Source organism: Mastigoproctus giganteus, chromosome 4 (genome assembly GCF_048544385.1).
Source record: "Mastigoproctus giganteus isolate SK-2022 chromosome 4, ASM4854438v1, whole genome shotgun sequence".
Lineage (NCBI taxonomy): Eukaryota > Metazoa > Arthropoda > Arachnida > Uropygi > Thelyphonidae > Mastigoproctus > Mastigoproctus giganteus.
In genome coordinates this window covers 134,879,004-134,892,503 of record NC_143578.1, presented here as the reverse complement: position 1 = coordinate 134,892,503, position 13,500 = coordinate 134,879,004, and the positions used below count along the sequence as shown (strand labels likewise).

At 36.3% G+C, this 13,500-nt stretch overlaps 1 protein-coding gene across 2 annotated transcripts in view; it reads right to left on the bottom strand.

Annotated features, from left to right (window-relative positions):
- Positions 1 to 13,096, bottom strand: part of LOC150087081 (uncharacterized) — a 136,269-nt gene extending 123,173 nt beyond the window's left edge. The window contains exon 1 of one of the 2 annotated variants that reach the window (XM_090371804.1): positions 12,989 to 13,096. The gene's annotated coding sequence lies outside the window, so the exon portion shown is untranslated. Of the gene's footprint in view, positions 1 to 10,449; positions 10,539 to 12,988 lie in introns of those variants that run through there. The other variant, XM_090371805.1, reaches the window with a different exon arrangement.
- Positions 13,097 to 13,500: the final 404 nt, after the last annotated feature.

The following is a 13,500-nucleotide window of genomic DNA, read 5'->3' as shown; positions in this document are numbered from 1 at the left end:
ACCGAAAAGATTTAGGATTGGAAGACGCATGGAAAATGTATCTATTATGCAAAATATAGAGACGTTGCTTAGAACTGTATACACAATGTTCAGGTCTAGCATAAAAAAAATGAAAATTAGAACTAGCCAAGGTTACAGAACACGATGTTGTAACTTTTAGACCATTAAATGAAGTCAGATGGTTATCCAGACATTTTGCAGTTGATGCTTTAGTAAAAAATTATGAAATATTAATCGAATATTGAAATGAGCAGGTTAACGAATGTAATGTCCTATTAGTAAATACTCTTTACAAATTTTGACAAATTCGCAATATATTGTGGCATTAATTGCGCTCAATGATGTATTAGGAGAGCTTGCATCGCTTTGCAAATATCTACAAAAAAGTTGTTTAAATATTATTGATGAACATCAATATGTTAAAGCTAAAATAAACAAATTAAGAAGCCAATATCTTAGAAAAAATATTTTCTGGAGTGAAAATGTGAAAAAAGTATTATCAAAAATTCAAAGTGATGTTGACATTGCAGCTATAATTCGGTTTATCAAACGTGTATGTGATCACTTAGATAACAGATTTCCTGATGATGAATTAAACGATTGGAAAGTATTTGATATTAAGGCTATCACAAATGAAAGCAATAATTTTGACTTTGGGAAACTTATAGATACGCCTTGCAAAAAAATATTCACGATTTATTACAAATAACGAAAGTGATGTTATTTCTAAAATATCAGAAGAATATTCGGAATTAAAATTTATTGCCGAAAAAACTAAAACTGGAACATTTAAAACTTTCAGTGACACTCCAAATTTCTAAATATTTACAAATTTAGAGTTTTGTAACATATCCATTCTCTATGATATTATGGAAACATTTCAAGCATTAAGTGCAGACTGCGAGCGAGGATTTAGCACTATGAATTCAATTAAAACAAAAAATCGAAATAGAATACACGAAGGTCATTTAAGTGACCTTATGAGAATCAAATTGCATTTAGCTAATGGTGCAACAATAAATGTAGATGATGTCTACAAAGTATGGACTTCTACAAAGACCAGAAGAGAAAAATTCCAAGAAAAATAAATAGCTAACTATAAAGTGTAAATTTATTGTTAACATTTTTTAAAATTATTATGTATGTCCCTACTTATAATTAAAACAATTTGTAAAAATATTGCACATATTTAATCTTGTCTGAAAATTTTTTACTCAGGTGCATTTCTGCATAGCGCAGCTATAAGAAAAATTAGAGGGAACATTGAGCACCACTATCATCCCTCTTTCGAAGTCGGTTAACCCACGACGTTTATCCATAATGACATCGAATACAGTCTACGTGAATGCAGTGTACCTATATACCTGCTAAGCGGTGGCAGCGTCGTGTTGCCCAGGAATCAGGTATCCCATGAATTCTGTCCTTTCAGCTACCAAAACAAATTCCTACATCTATACACCACAATTTTTCAACGTTCATGGAGGAGAGTCTCATTTTGAATTGTGGAAGCAGCAGAGCCAAGGACGGAGCTGATCAGGACTTACAGAGCGGCTGGACGGTAGGTTTCTTCAAACATCCGCCACATGCAAGGCCTATCATTGACAAAGCCATCAGAGTTTATTTCAAGGATGTTGAAGAACTCTAGGGTATGAAGTCTGGGAATATATTCTTTACACCTGAGAAGTTTGTGAGTGTCATTCTGAGAGGGAGGTGCCATTTTGATTGCTCAGCCTCTCTGGTTCGTCGTCCCGAAATAATCTCGTCAACAGAGGGGGAGAATCAATTCGTCCTGACAGCAGTTTCGCTAACTTGGACATATTCTTGGTAAGAACAATGTACCTCCAGGATGTCACATTTGAGTTTGTTTATAAGATAGATCGAGAAATGGTGAGTGGATTGCCCGCTCTGTGGTTCATCCATCATAGGATCCAGTATTCAATGGCTACAAATTTGTTTTGGTAGCAAATCGATACTGAGGACCAAATCTCGGAGGCATACAGCGGCATGGGTGTGAAGCATCTCTCCATATACTGGCTTATCAGAGTCCAGTTCTGCCAGCCAGTTAGTTCTTGGCGGATTGCCGAGAAGGTAGCATAAGTTTTATTTTTGATGTGCATGAAATGAACCTGGAAGGTGAGGTTTTCATTCCAGATAAGAACCAGGTCAAAGTAGGACGAGACCCTTTGTATCGGTTTCCCATTCAGGATTGCTTGGATACCATTCCTCGTTCGCCGCTTTGTGATTGACATGCGGGTGGATTTGGAATAATTAAGTTCTAATCCTGTCACCCCTAGTCAGCTAGATGGTTGATTTGTGCTTCTATTTATTAGTTTATAATTTCACCCATCCACTCGCTTCAAATGTTTGAATGACAGATGGAAGTTTGTTCCAGCAATCAACCACACGCTGGCTAAAGGCAAACTTCCGCACATCTATCCTACAACTGTCTTTCCTCAATTTGAATTTATGCCCTCTCAGGCGATTATTCTGAGCAAGAGGAAGAATCCCAACAGCATTGAACATGCTCAAACCATTCAAGACTTTATACACCTCAATCAGATCACCTCGCAGGTGCCTAGTCTCCAGACACTGTAATTTGCAAGACTTAGGTCTTTCTTCGTAAGAGCAACCCTTTGTTCCATTCACTAATCTTGTTGCCCTTCTCTCTACTCGCTCCAGCAGCTCTACATCTTCCTAAAATACAGTACTCAAAGTATGTTCGTGTCAAACGGCACCTGGGATTTCTCCCAACTCCGCACAGTACTCAAGGTGTGAGTACTGTGTTGAGGGTCCTTCTAAGTTATCAAATCATCAGCATACGAACTAAAGTTAGAATATGATGCTAGGAAGTAATTAGCCAACAAAGCACTTGGCCTATTAGACCTAGCATTATTTCTTGGTTTTCCAGGCTTAGGAATAAGTTTAATAATTCGTTTTCCAACTAGTAGGAAATAAATCTTCATACAAATCCTTAGTCTCATCTTGTTAAACATTAATAAAAAGATATTTTCTAAAAGATCCATATCAGGACATTCAGAAGTTTTTATTTTCTTAATTACTGAGTCGATCTCATCAATACTGAATAGCTCTGAATTCTCGTTGATGAAGTAAGATAAATGAACGTCTGAATCCAATCCATCGTCATCAATAGGAAATTGACTATCTAAAAAGACTATCTAATGTTACATTAATTGTTCCATATCAATCCAAAGTGTCATTCCCATTTGCCTGTATTCTCCCAGTAATTTCAGGTGAATGTAGACAATCTCTCGTCAGTTTATACATAAGTCCCCAAAGACTATTATTATTGGTTTAACTAATTTCAGAAAAGTAAAAGATAAATGGTGGACACAATGCCAAGAAATCGAAACCTTAATGCAGTATGGACGAGGAGATAGGGCCTACAAGAAAATTAAAGAAATAACAAGAAAATGTAATGGAATTCGCTCCAGAACAATCAGGAATGAAAAAGATAATGCCATTATCGATGCAAAAGAACAACAAGAGACATGGAGAAAGTATATAGAGGATCTATACATGGAACCATGTAGTTACGCTTGGAAATATAATGAGAACGGAGAACAACAAAACTTAAAACAAAATCAAATAAAGAAGAATTTGAGCTAGCTTTAAAGTTACTTCCTAACAACAAAGCCCCTGGTATAGATAATATTACAGCAGAATTAATAAAGAACAGTGGAGATCAAGTCAAGCAATCATTATTTGGATTGTTTTTGAGAGCATATAGTGAAGGAAAATGGTCGGAAGAACATTGTACAGCCGTCATAGTACCAATAAAAAAAATCTGCACCAACCAAATGCAAAGACTACAGAACCATCAGTCTCATATCACATGCATCAAATTCTCTTAAAAATCATAAAAATACGAATAGAATCCTACATCAAATACTATTTAGAGGATACACAATGTGGGTTCAGAAAGAACTTATCTACAAAAGAAGATAGGAACTTTAAGATTCTTAGGCGAAAGAATGATAAACAATGGCAGAAACCTGTATGTGTGCTTTATTGACTGCAAAAGCATTTGACATGGTAATTTGGAATGAGCTTTTTCCTCTACTAGAAAACATGGGATGTCCACAAAGGTTAATTAGGCTAATATTTGATTTGTATAAAAAACAAAAGGCCATAATCATCAGGTTAAACGGAGAATTGACAGAAAGAGCAAAAATAGAGAGAGGAGTGAGGCAAGGATGCCTGCTTTCTCTAGATTTATTTAATATATTTGCAGAATTAATAGTAAAAGAAGCATCTCATGGTAAAAAGCTAGGTATAAAGATAGGCGGAAGAACACTTAGCACAATCAAGTTTGCAGATGATCAGGTAATCCTTGCAGGTAGCCCAAAAATGTTATCCAATATGCTAAAACAGTTAACTAAGAAAGTGAAGAAATATAGAATGAAGATTAACACTAATAATACAAAGATTATGATGATAAATAAAAAGCCAAAACAATTTCACATTGAAACTGATGGAGAAAAAATAGAGCAGGTAACAAAATTCAAATATCTAGGACAGATTATAACACAAGATTCATCTTGCCACAATGAAATCGGTTCAAAAATTGAGATGGCAAAACAAGCATTTAGAGGTAAATATCTTTACTAAACCAAAGAAATGTCACTAGACCTAAGAAAAAGAATTATGAAAACATACATTTGGTCAATTGCTTTGTATTCAGCAGAGACATTGACATTAAACAAAACCAATTTGAAAAAAACTAGAGGCTTTTGAGATGTGGTACTGGAGGAGAATGGAAAAGATTAGCTGGAAATAAAAAATGAGTAAAAAAACATGGTTTTACAACGTGTAGGAGAAGAAAACGAATTGCTAAGAATCAGAAAACAGCGGCTACAATGGATCGGACACACCATGAGGCATAGAGGGATGTTACTGGATGTGCTGGAAGGCAAAATACCGAGAAAAACAAAACAAGGAAGACCAAGAAGCACCATCATAAATACAATTCTGAAGGAAACTGGGCTTCGAAGCTATGCAGAAGTGAAACACCTAGCACAAGACCGGGAGATATGGAGACAGCTCATCAAAGGGGCAAACCAGTCGATAGATTGATACACTGAAGAACTAATTTCATCCAAATAGTGCGCTTGCTATTTATAATCGCTTTTGTATAGGTATTCTTAATATCAATATATGTTGTATGTAACAGCACAACCTTAGCAGAAGGCTAATGCCGAAGGCGTGGGTATCTTCCCCAAGCCGCATGTATTTACTTGTCTTCTTAAATTAGACAACTCACTAGACTACCAAGAATAACTGCCTTCTTTTATGTTGACTTGTATGATGCTTTTATTAAAAATTCCTGAATACAATGGTATGTTATTAGAACACAAGCAAAGGCAAAGCGTATTGGTCATTGAAACATCAATTCTTTGATTAAAAACAATAATACAAGTTTTTGGATCAGCTGATACCAATTGAATGATTTATAGGAAAAACTGTTATTTTAGATTGCCCATTATTTACTTTAACGGAATAAGGTTCTTGTATTACTGCAACATCAGTAGATTTCCCCTCAATAGGCACCCTTATCTCATCAGATACTACTCTCGAACGTTGATCATTTATCTGTAAAATTTTGAGCTGTAGAAATATAGTAGTCTGATTATTTTCTGTCAATTTCAGTCTGTAGAAATTCAATCATTAGAAATCCTTTGTCGTGCCAGTTCTAAAGCTCTTTTATATTCGTAGCAGCTGGGATCTCTGATAGAATGCTGAAAGTTTCCTGGGGGAGAGAGGGTTACATATACACTCAGTGATCACTGAATTATGACCACTTACCCAATACCGTGGCTGTTATTATTCGCTTACGTATTGACTCCACTAGATGTCTGAAGCCGCATGTAGAGATCTGCAGCCATTCTGCCTGCAAGACTATCCACAATTTCGAATAGATGACGATTGCGTGTCCATACGCCTGTTTTGGTTCCAAAACATCCCACAAATGTTCAACTGGATTGAGGTTAGGCAAATTAGGAGGCCAATCAAGATGAGTGACATCTTCATTGTGTTCCTCGAACCAGTCGTGCGGGCCCGATGACACGGCGCATTATCGTCTTGGAAGATCCCGTTTCTGTCCGGGAAAAAATGCAACATGAAAGGGTGCACATCGTCTCCTAAGAGCTACTAGTAGACCTCACCAGTGGTCTCAGTTCTTCCCAGCAAAACATTCTCCATATTAAGCAACTGCCGCAACCTGCCTGGATAGTGGGCACCATGCAGGATGGATCCATTGACTCATGTTGCTTGCACCACACACGGCGTCCGTTGGCGAGTTGCACTGGATATTTGCATTCATCCGACCAGCACACTTGTTTCTAGTCCTTCAGTGTCCAACCAGAGTATTATTGACACCATATCATTCCCGTTGACGATGATCAACGGTGTGGAGAGGGTGTCTCTTGGGTTGTCTGCAGTAGAACCCAATACGTCCGAGGGTGCGGAGATGGGGGAGGGGGGAAATCCCTGTTGCGGTCAGACAATTAACACACTTTACGTCTGAGTGTGCAGTACATCGTCATTCTGGATATTGTTCTTGCATTTCCCATATTGTATTGCGATGTTAACTGTCGCACAGCGATCTGCCGTTTAGCCTGTACAACGCTCTGCACTCTTCGCTCACCACGAACATCCACCTTGAGGGCGCCTCCGTAGCCAGCTGGGAAGGAACAGCAGTGCGTAGCACATGCTTCTTGATTAGACTGGGGTTCGAGCCCGTCACCATCAAATACTGAGGATGCGGAAAGGTCAGAGAATGACCACCGCATATCGCGGAGCAATATGGCCTTAGTTGCTAATGCTCCTAAAAACCAAATAACAAACAACAAACAAAACATCCACCTTGAGCAATCCTTTAGTTTGACGCATGAACTCCCACAATCATGCCCTTGTGAAACTCAAACTCCGTGATATCTTTACTAGGTCCCATAAGTGCTACTTTATCACTTTGACTTGCACGACCAGATGCGAATTACCTATTTGTTTGCAAATTATTGCAAATCATTACTGTTCTAGCATAAAAAGCTGTTCGGATTTTTATACTGTGAGCAATGAGGCATAGCCCATTACGGATAGGGTGGTCAGTGATCACTGTGAGTGAGTGAGAGAGAGAGAGAGAGAGAGAGAGAGAGAGAGAGAGAGAGAGAGAGAGAGAGAGTGTGGCAAGGATTCCGCGTATGATGAAGTCTTGTTGGGTATTGTGACAATTTGTTTATCCCAGCTTAGCTATTATCTAACCAGATTCTTAGGAGCTTGATTTCATTTATCATTTCACGATGTTTTTCCTTACACATTATTTCATAGCGGTTTGTTTTTGATTTTTACGACAGTATACTGCATTTGGATTTTTCTCGTTTAAGTACGAAGTTACTCTTGTGAGGAAAATTATGCATTACATGAGCAAAAGTTGGAGTTGATTAAATCTTAATCTTATTCTGTAATTAGAATATCATCATTAAATTTATACGTTGCTAGATAGGACAAAGTGAAAAAATTCGTTGATGAAAAGAATAAACAAGAGATTCGAGAACTGGCTCTCCTGGAAAAATTGAGAATGTTCGATTAAGATTGCTTTTATGACAAGTGGATGATCAATAAGGTAATCTTCAAGGGCAAGATTAATGAGGAGGGCATTCCGCTCTATGCAATCGAAAGCTTTAGATAAGTCAAGGAACAGCGCCATGCATCTAAACTATCAGTAATCCTGGAGCAAAAGTCAACTGCCAGGTCAGAGGATATTTTTGAACTGCAGGTATACTGTTGTTGATGGATGACCTGATTAGCGTCGAGGAAATACACAAGTCTGCCATGAAGAATTATTTTCTCAAATAATTTTGAAAAAAAAAAAAAAAAATGAGATTAGAACTATTGGATGAAAGTTGTTAATAGAGTTGCTATGTGCTCCCTTCTGAACAAGAAGAAGGACTTTTTTTTTTTAACTGAGAGGGAAATTTACCGTACTGAAAGGAGAGATTGGGGATACATTAAGCGATACCAGAATGAGGATAAGGATCATTTTCAGCCCAGAAGCAAGTGGCTTCAGTTTATTTCGGCTTTCTCTCTAAGATCTCCTAATCGGTAAGTGGCGAAAGAATTGAAAAAAAAAAAAAAAAAAACCCTCATAATGAGTGCTTGGTAGATTCCCTTGCATCGTTGTCTCTGGAGTCAATTCCATCTTGAAAAAGTTCATTCACACTTGAGGTGAAGTGGTTACAAGACGCAGAAGCTTTTTCATGGTCTCTGAAATGTGTACCTCATTCACAACCACACCTCCAATGCAGTTCTTTGATTTCAGTTTCATTAGTTCGAAGCTGCTCATTTTATCGTGCTTGTTATGATGTCTGCAAACCGAGAACCTTAAAAAATTTTCCTTCTCCGATCGAATGCAATCAGTGACTTCGTTTCCGTGAATTTTGTTTTTATCTTCCTGTTTTTTTTTTTTTTTTTGTTTTGTTTTTTACCGCCCTAGCAATTATTGCCAGTTCATATCTTTTTCTTTAACATGTCACGAATTTTGTTTGAGCCTCAAGGTAAGAAAATTTTTCTGCCTTAAACTATAACATTTCAAAAATTTAATATTCCAAAAACAGCCTATACTATCCATTTTTGGAAAAAATCCACAAAGTTTATTTTAAATCCGTAATGAGAACTCAGATCCACTACAACAAAAAATCACAAATTATTAGCATTTGTCCGACTTTACGAAAATTAGCGGATCTCGACTACTCAAGTTGTCTGTCTAACTGAATTTTGTTTGAGATGAACAGGCACATTTTCCCCTCAGCCTGGTGAATTTTTCTTCGCGAGTTCCTAATATAAGGCACGCATTTAACACAGCTCTTTAAGAAATGTTTTAGAGTTGGTAGCATGTACAAAATCGTCTGTATAGTGAGTACCTTCTTCCACGTAGGTTGCTAGAGGTCATACCAAAGCTTATTAAAGGAGTCTGAGGTAAAATATATAAAAGAACGGATAACTTCAGAATAATTTACTTTATTTTTAATTACCTGAAAATGAGTGGTAAATGATCAGAAATGGTCACATCAAGTATTCCATAAGTAATTGAGCAATCTCAACTGCAAAGTCAAGGACAAAATTGAGAACACTTTTCCATTCTTGTTGGGATATCTTAACAGTAAGAAGACAGAAACATTGGAAGTAATTACAATCTATAAGGGCCTATTACGTGAGGAAAAGCGCTCTGAAGAATGTTAATATTTTAGTCTCCAATCAGTAAAAGACTAAGGCTTGTGAAGTGAGATAAAAATATTGTCAAGAGTTAAACGGAAGTTGTTAAAAGAAACTGAAAGTGGTCGATATAGGCACCCCAACAACCAAAGAAGCAATGCAGATAAAAGTGAATTCACAAGCTTAATTTGGCAGATTTGAGAATGAAAAGCAGAGTTTTCGCATTGTGTACTTATTTCAATTGGCGAAAGCTTATGAGACCAAAATGTACTTCCTAACTGTTTTGATATGGTTGTAGGACCGCATATTAAAACATGAGTACAGTACGTTAATTCCCTGCGGTGCATCTAAGCAGTTAAATAGTAGAAAGCTTAGATGCTTTGGAGGTTTTTAAATGATAATGGCGAACTGAGGATGAAAGCGAACTTTCTGCAGGGAATTAAAAGTACCTACGTTTTAATTTTTAATATTAATCAATATCGGTTATCAAAACAGCTGGGAAGTATCGTAGGCATTCGGTAAACATAACTGCTAATTTTAGAAAACTTTAAGTAATCCTAAAAACTTTCAGAATTAAAAATTTAGAAATTAAATTTTTTTTTTTTAGTTTCAAAATTAAAAACTTATTATTGCATATAACTGAAAGCAACCCTTGAACCATGCTATTAAACTTCACAAATTACAGAACCGTTTTAGGCGTGTTTCTCGACTTAAGTCAAAGAAAGAGAGACAGATAAATATTTTTGGTTGCTAATGGTTTCAGATATGAATTCATTCTGATGGGCAAAACAACTTCTTTCTCATATAGCAAGGCTTTATTTGCTAATTGTTTTATGCATATTAATGAATATTAATGTGCATAAAACAATTAAATTGACCCTTTTTTATACATTGATGAGCATTTAATTTTACTACTTTCCTAAAAATTTGTAACACAGTTCACTTTATTAAAGTTTTAAACAGGGCTCGAACTGGACAATTTTTAGAAATGGAATTCTCGTTAAATAAAATATTTCATTTTTACTATTCAAGTTTTGTACGTACATGACATTACAAGCATGTATAACGAATCGGAACGGCGTTCCGTTTCGTTCCATTCCGAGCTCTGATATATTAGCATTAGCAGCATCACTTTTATCCTAGCTAAAACGAAATTCGTCAAAATTGAACTTAGTGTTAGTAATTGGAAATGATGCAAGAAAGCAAAAAGAAAATACATACCATTTCATCTGTCCATCCGCTTGAATAATTTGTTTAATTATTCCTTTAATTTATTCAAACTAACCTTCCACAACACCGGGCAGTATTTTATTCCAATCAACTAAACACTGTTCGAAAGCAAATTTTAGCACATTTATCTTGCCGTCATTCTTAAAGCCTTAAACACTTCAGACGCCAAGTTTCCAAGCGCTGGAATTTGCAGAACTGAAGTCTTTCGTGGTAACAGTACCCTTTTGTGTCCCTCACTAATCTCATTGCTCTTCTCTGCACCAGCTCCAAGAGACCCGCATACTTCTTTGAAATGATGCTTCCAGACCTGTGTGCAGTACTCAATGTGCGGCCCAACCATTGCCTTATAAATGGGACAATCACCTCCTTATCACTGCTGGCAAAATTACTGAATATCGCTGACAAAATTGCATGAGCTGCCCTAACAGCTTGTCTGCATTGATCAGAAGACTTCGAATCGGCCTGTACGCTTATTCCTAGGTATTTTTCGTTGTCAAATAAAATAAAACAAAACAACCTTTTATTTGGAGAAAACGGTCTTCATAAAACATCCCACTGGAATTTATATCAAATATGTAAACACTGCGATTAGGAATTCTGTAACTGTGGCGGATCCAAGACGAGGCTAAAAGGACAATTCCCTCCCTCCACCAACTTAGAGCCTAAGTAAACTGAAACAGATAGGCGTGCTTTATGATATTAAGTTGTATGATAACCATTCATACTGCAGTATATCAACAAAAGCCGATTTAAAACTATATAGATACGTATAAGTTCAAGCTAAAAGATGCGCAGTCTTGGAGTTGCCGGGTTCCGTACCGCTATCTGGGAAGGAAGACATCTTGGGATTTCATAAATATTATCAACACGTATGAAATATGCAGGCCGCACAATGTCGACTACAAGGTCGAGTAAAACAGTGCCATAAAAATAGTGTCTCGGTCGCAGATGAGGAAAGGTTGTGTAGCACAGTATAAAGCAAATGTGGGGAACCTTTGGCCTAAGGCATTCATGACCTTTCATGTAAATGAATAAGAAGTGAACAGAATATGGGATGTCTACTACATTCGACTTTCGGGATGTCTACTGCATAAGGCATTTCCTGTAAGGAGAGCGCGAGTTTTAACCCGTAATCAAAATATATATATTGGATTTGCTTAGCATAATGAGTTCACCCTGAAATTCGAAACACACAACGTGGGCAATATGAACAGTGATTTTTTTTTTTTTCCTGGTGACTAATAAAATGTCATCAGGCCGACAAAGAAGGAAAATAACTTTCCAGTGTCCCTCAAACAAATTTACCTCCTCATCATAAAACTCATTTCTACGACTTACTTATTTACTCTGCCTTACTAGCCTTAATTTTTCGATTAACGAAGAACTGAAATCTTCGTGACTTCCACTTGCAGCCAAGCCGCTTTGACATCAGTGCATCATTTTTCAAGCAACGATTTTTAATGTACAATTCATCCGATTGCAATTTATAGTTATTTTGCACTATAGAATTTACTTAGTTACAAAATTAGTTCGACCTTGGGTGCAAATATTTTTTTAATATGAAGTCAATGTAAATCGGTTACGGTATTTCACTTTTTTTCTATATGACACGACAATTTATTATTTGCATCTTTTGCCTAAATTAATCCAAATACCAGAGAGACTTCCAAAGATTTCGCAATGCCGAGATATAACATTAATTATGAAAGAACTTTAAATGGTACTTTTCACATAAATAGGAATAATTATAGTCAGTTGTAATATAATAAAGTAAGCAAGCACCTAGTATGGCCACGATTTGGAAGTGTGTTTATACTGAAAACGCATGACGCACAGGCAACGGCAGTTTAGCTTTGCCCGTTAAGCAGCGAGGCGCCAAAAATTCTAGCAAGCCGTCCGCTTCAATTGGCGTCAATAACGGCGACTGAATATTCCATCTCAACTGAATATTCCATTAAAAAATATAATAATTAAAAAAGATACGGTATAAATACGTAAAATAATTACAACTATTCAGTTATATTTTGCGCAATGCCTTAATTTTTCGGTGTGTTCGTTGCTATCCACTGAACAGAACAGAATACATTTTAATGGATAATTATTTGCACTTTTTATTAACTCCGAACATCTATTTTTAGATACACATCTCTTACTGGAATCTGTCAAGTCATAGCAGCTACTTTGTAAAATGCTATTTATAAAGATTACAATACGTCTTAGGCAGATGCAATTAGTCCATAGGGACTGCGTTAAACCATTCACTATGAAATAAAGTAATATTGACGGACTGGTGGTGAAAGGATAGGTCAAATTCATTAGTGTCGCTCAGCAACCAGACTGAAATCTAGTTTTTCAACCAATTTAAAATTTAATAAACTGAACTTGGTAGTCGGCGATCACCCAAGATTGCATCGCATCTTCGATCATCCTTTTTTTTTTTTTTTTTTTTCTGAGTTGATCTAATATCCACTTAAAATTTGAATTACATTTCTTAAACACGATAACAAAAATTATGCAAAAGCACACTCACCTATTTACTTCCATTCGTATTCTTTACAAAACGCTAAACATCCCCAATACCGAAGCGAGCACGTTAAAACAAACTCGCACGTTGCACAAACGTACGCCGTGCACCGGCTAAATCGGGTTACTGAAGGTGACTGATAATAGAGGGCGCTAATAGAGGTTTAAAAGTAAGTGGGTAATTAGGGTGGTCATTCATCCACGACAATAACCGTTCACGAGCAGTTCATATTAATATATCAGTGAAACGGCACTTGCTAAGCTAATTAGCAAAGAAACGGTAATGATCGGGCTTGTAATATTTTTGCACGAAACAAAAAAAGAATTACGCTTATACTGTGTTTATCGAGCACACATTCCAATCGAAGAATTCGTATCTTTTTAATCTGAGGCATAATTTCAATTAAAAATTAGGAAAATATTCTATCGAAATGAAATTAAAGATATGGTATGCGGAAATGTTTTATTTGATTAATATTATTTATTTATTTTTGACCCAGAAATTTTAGTAATACAAAT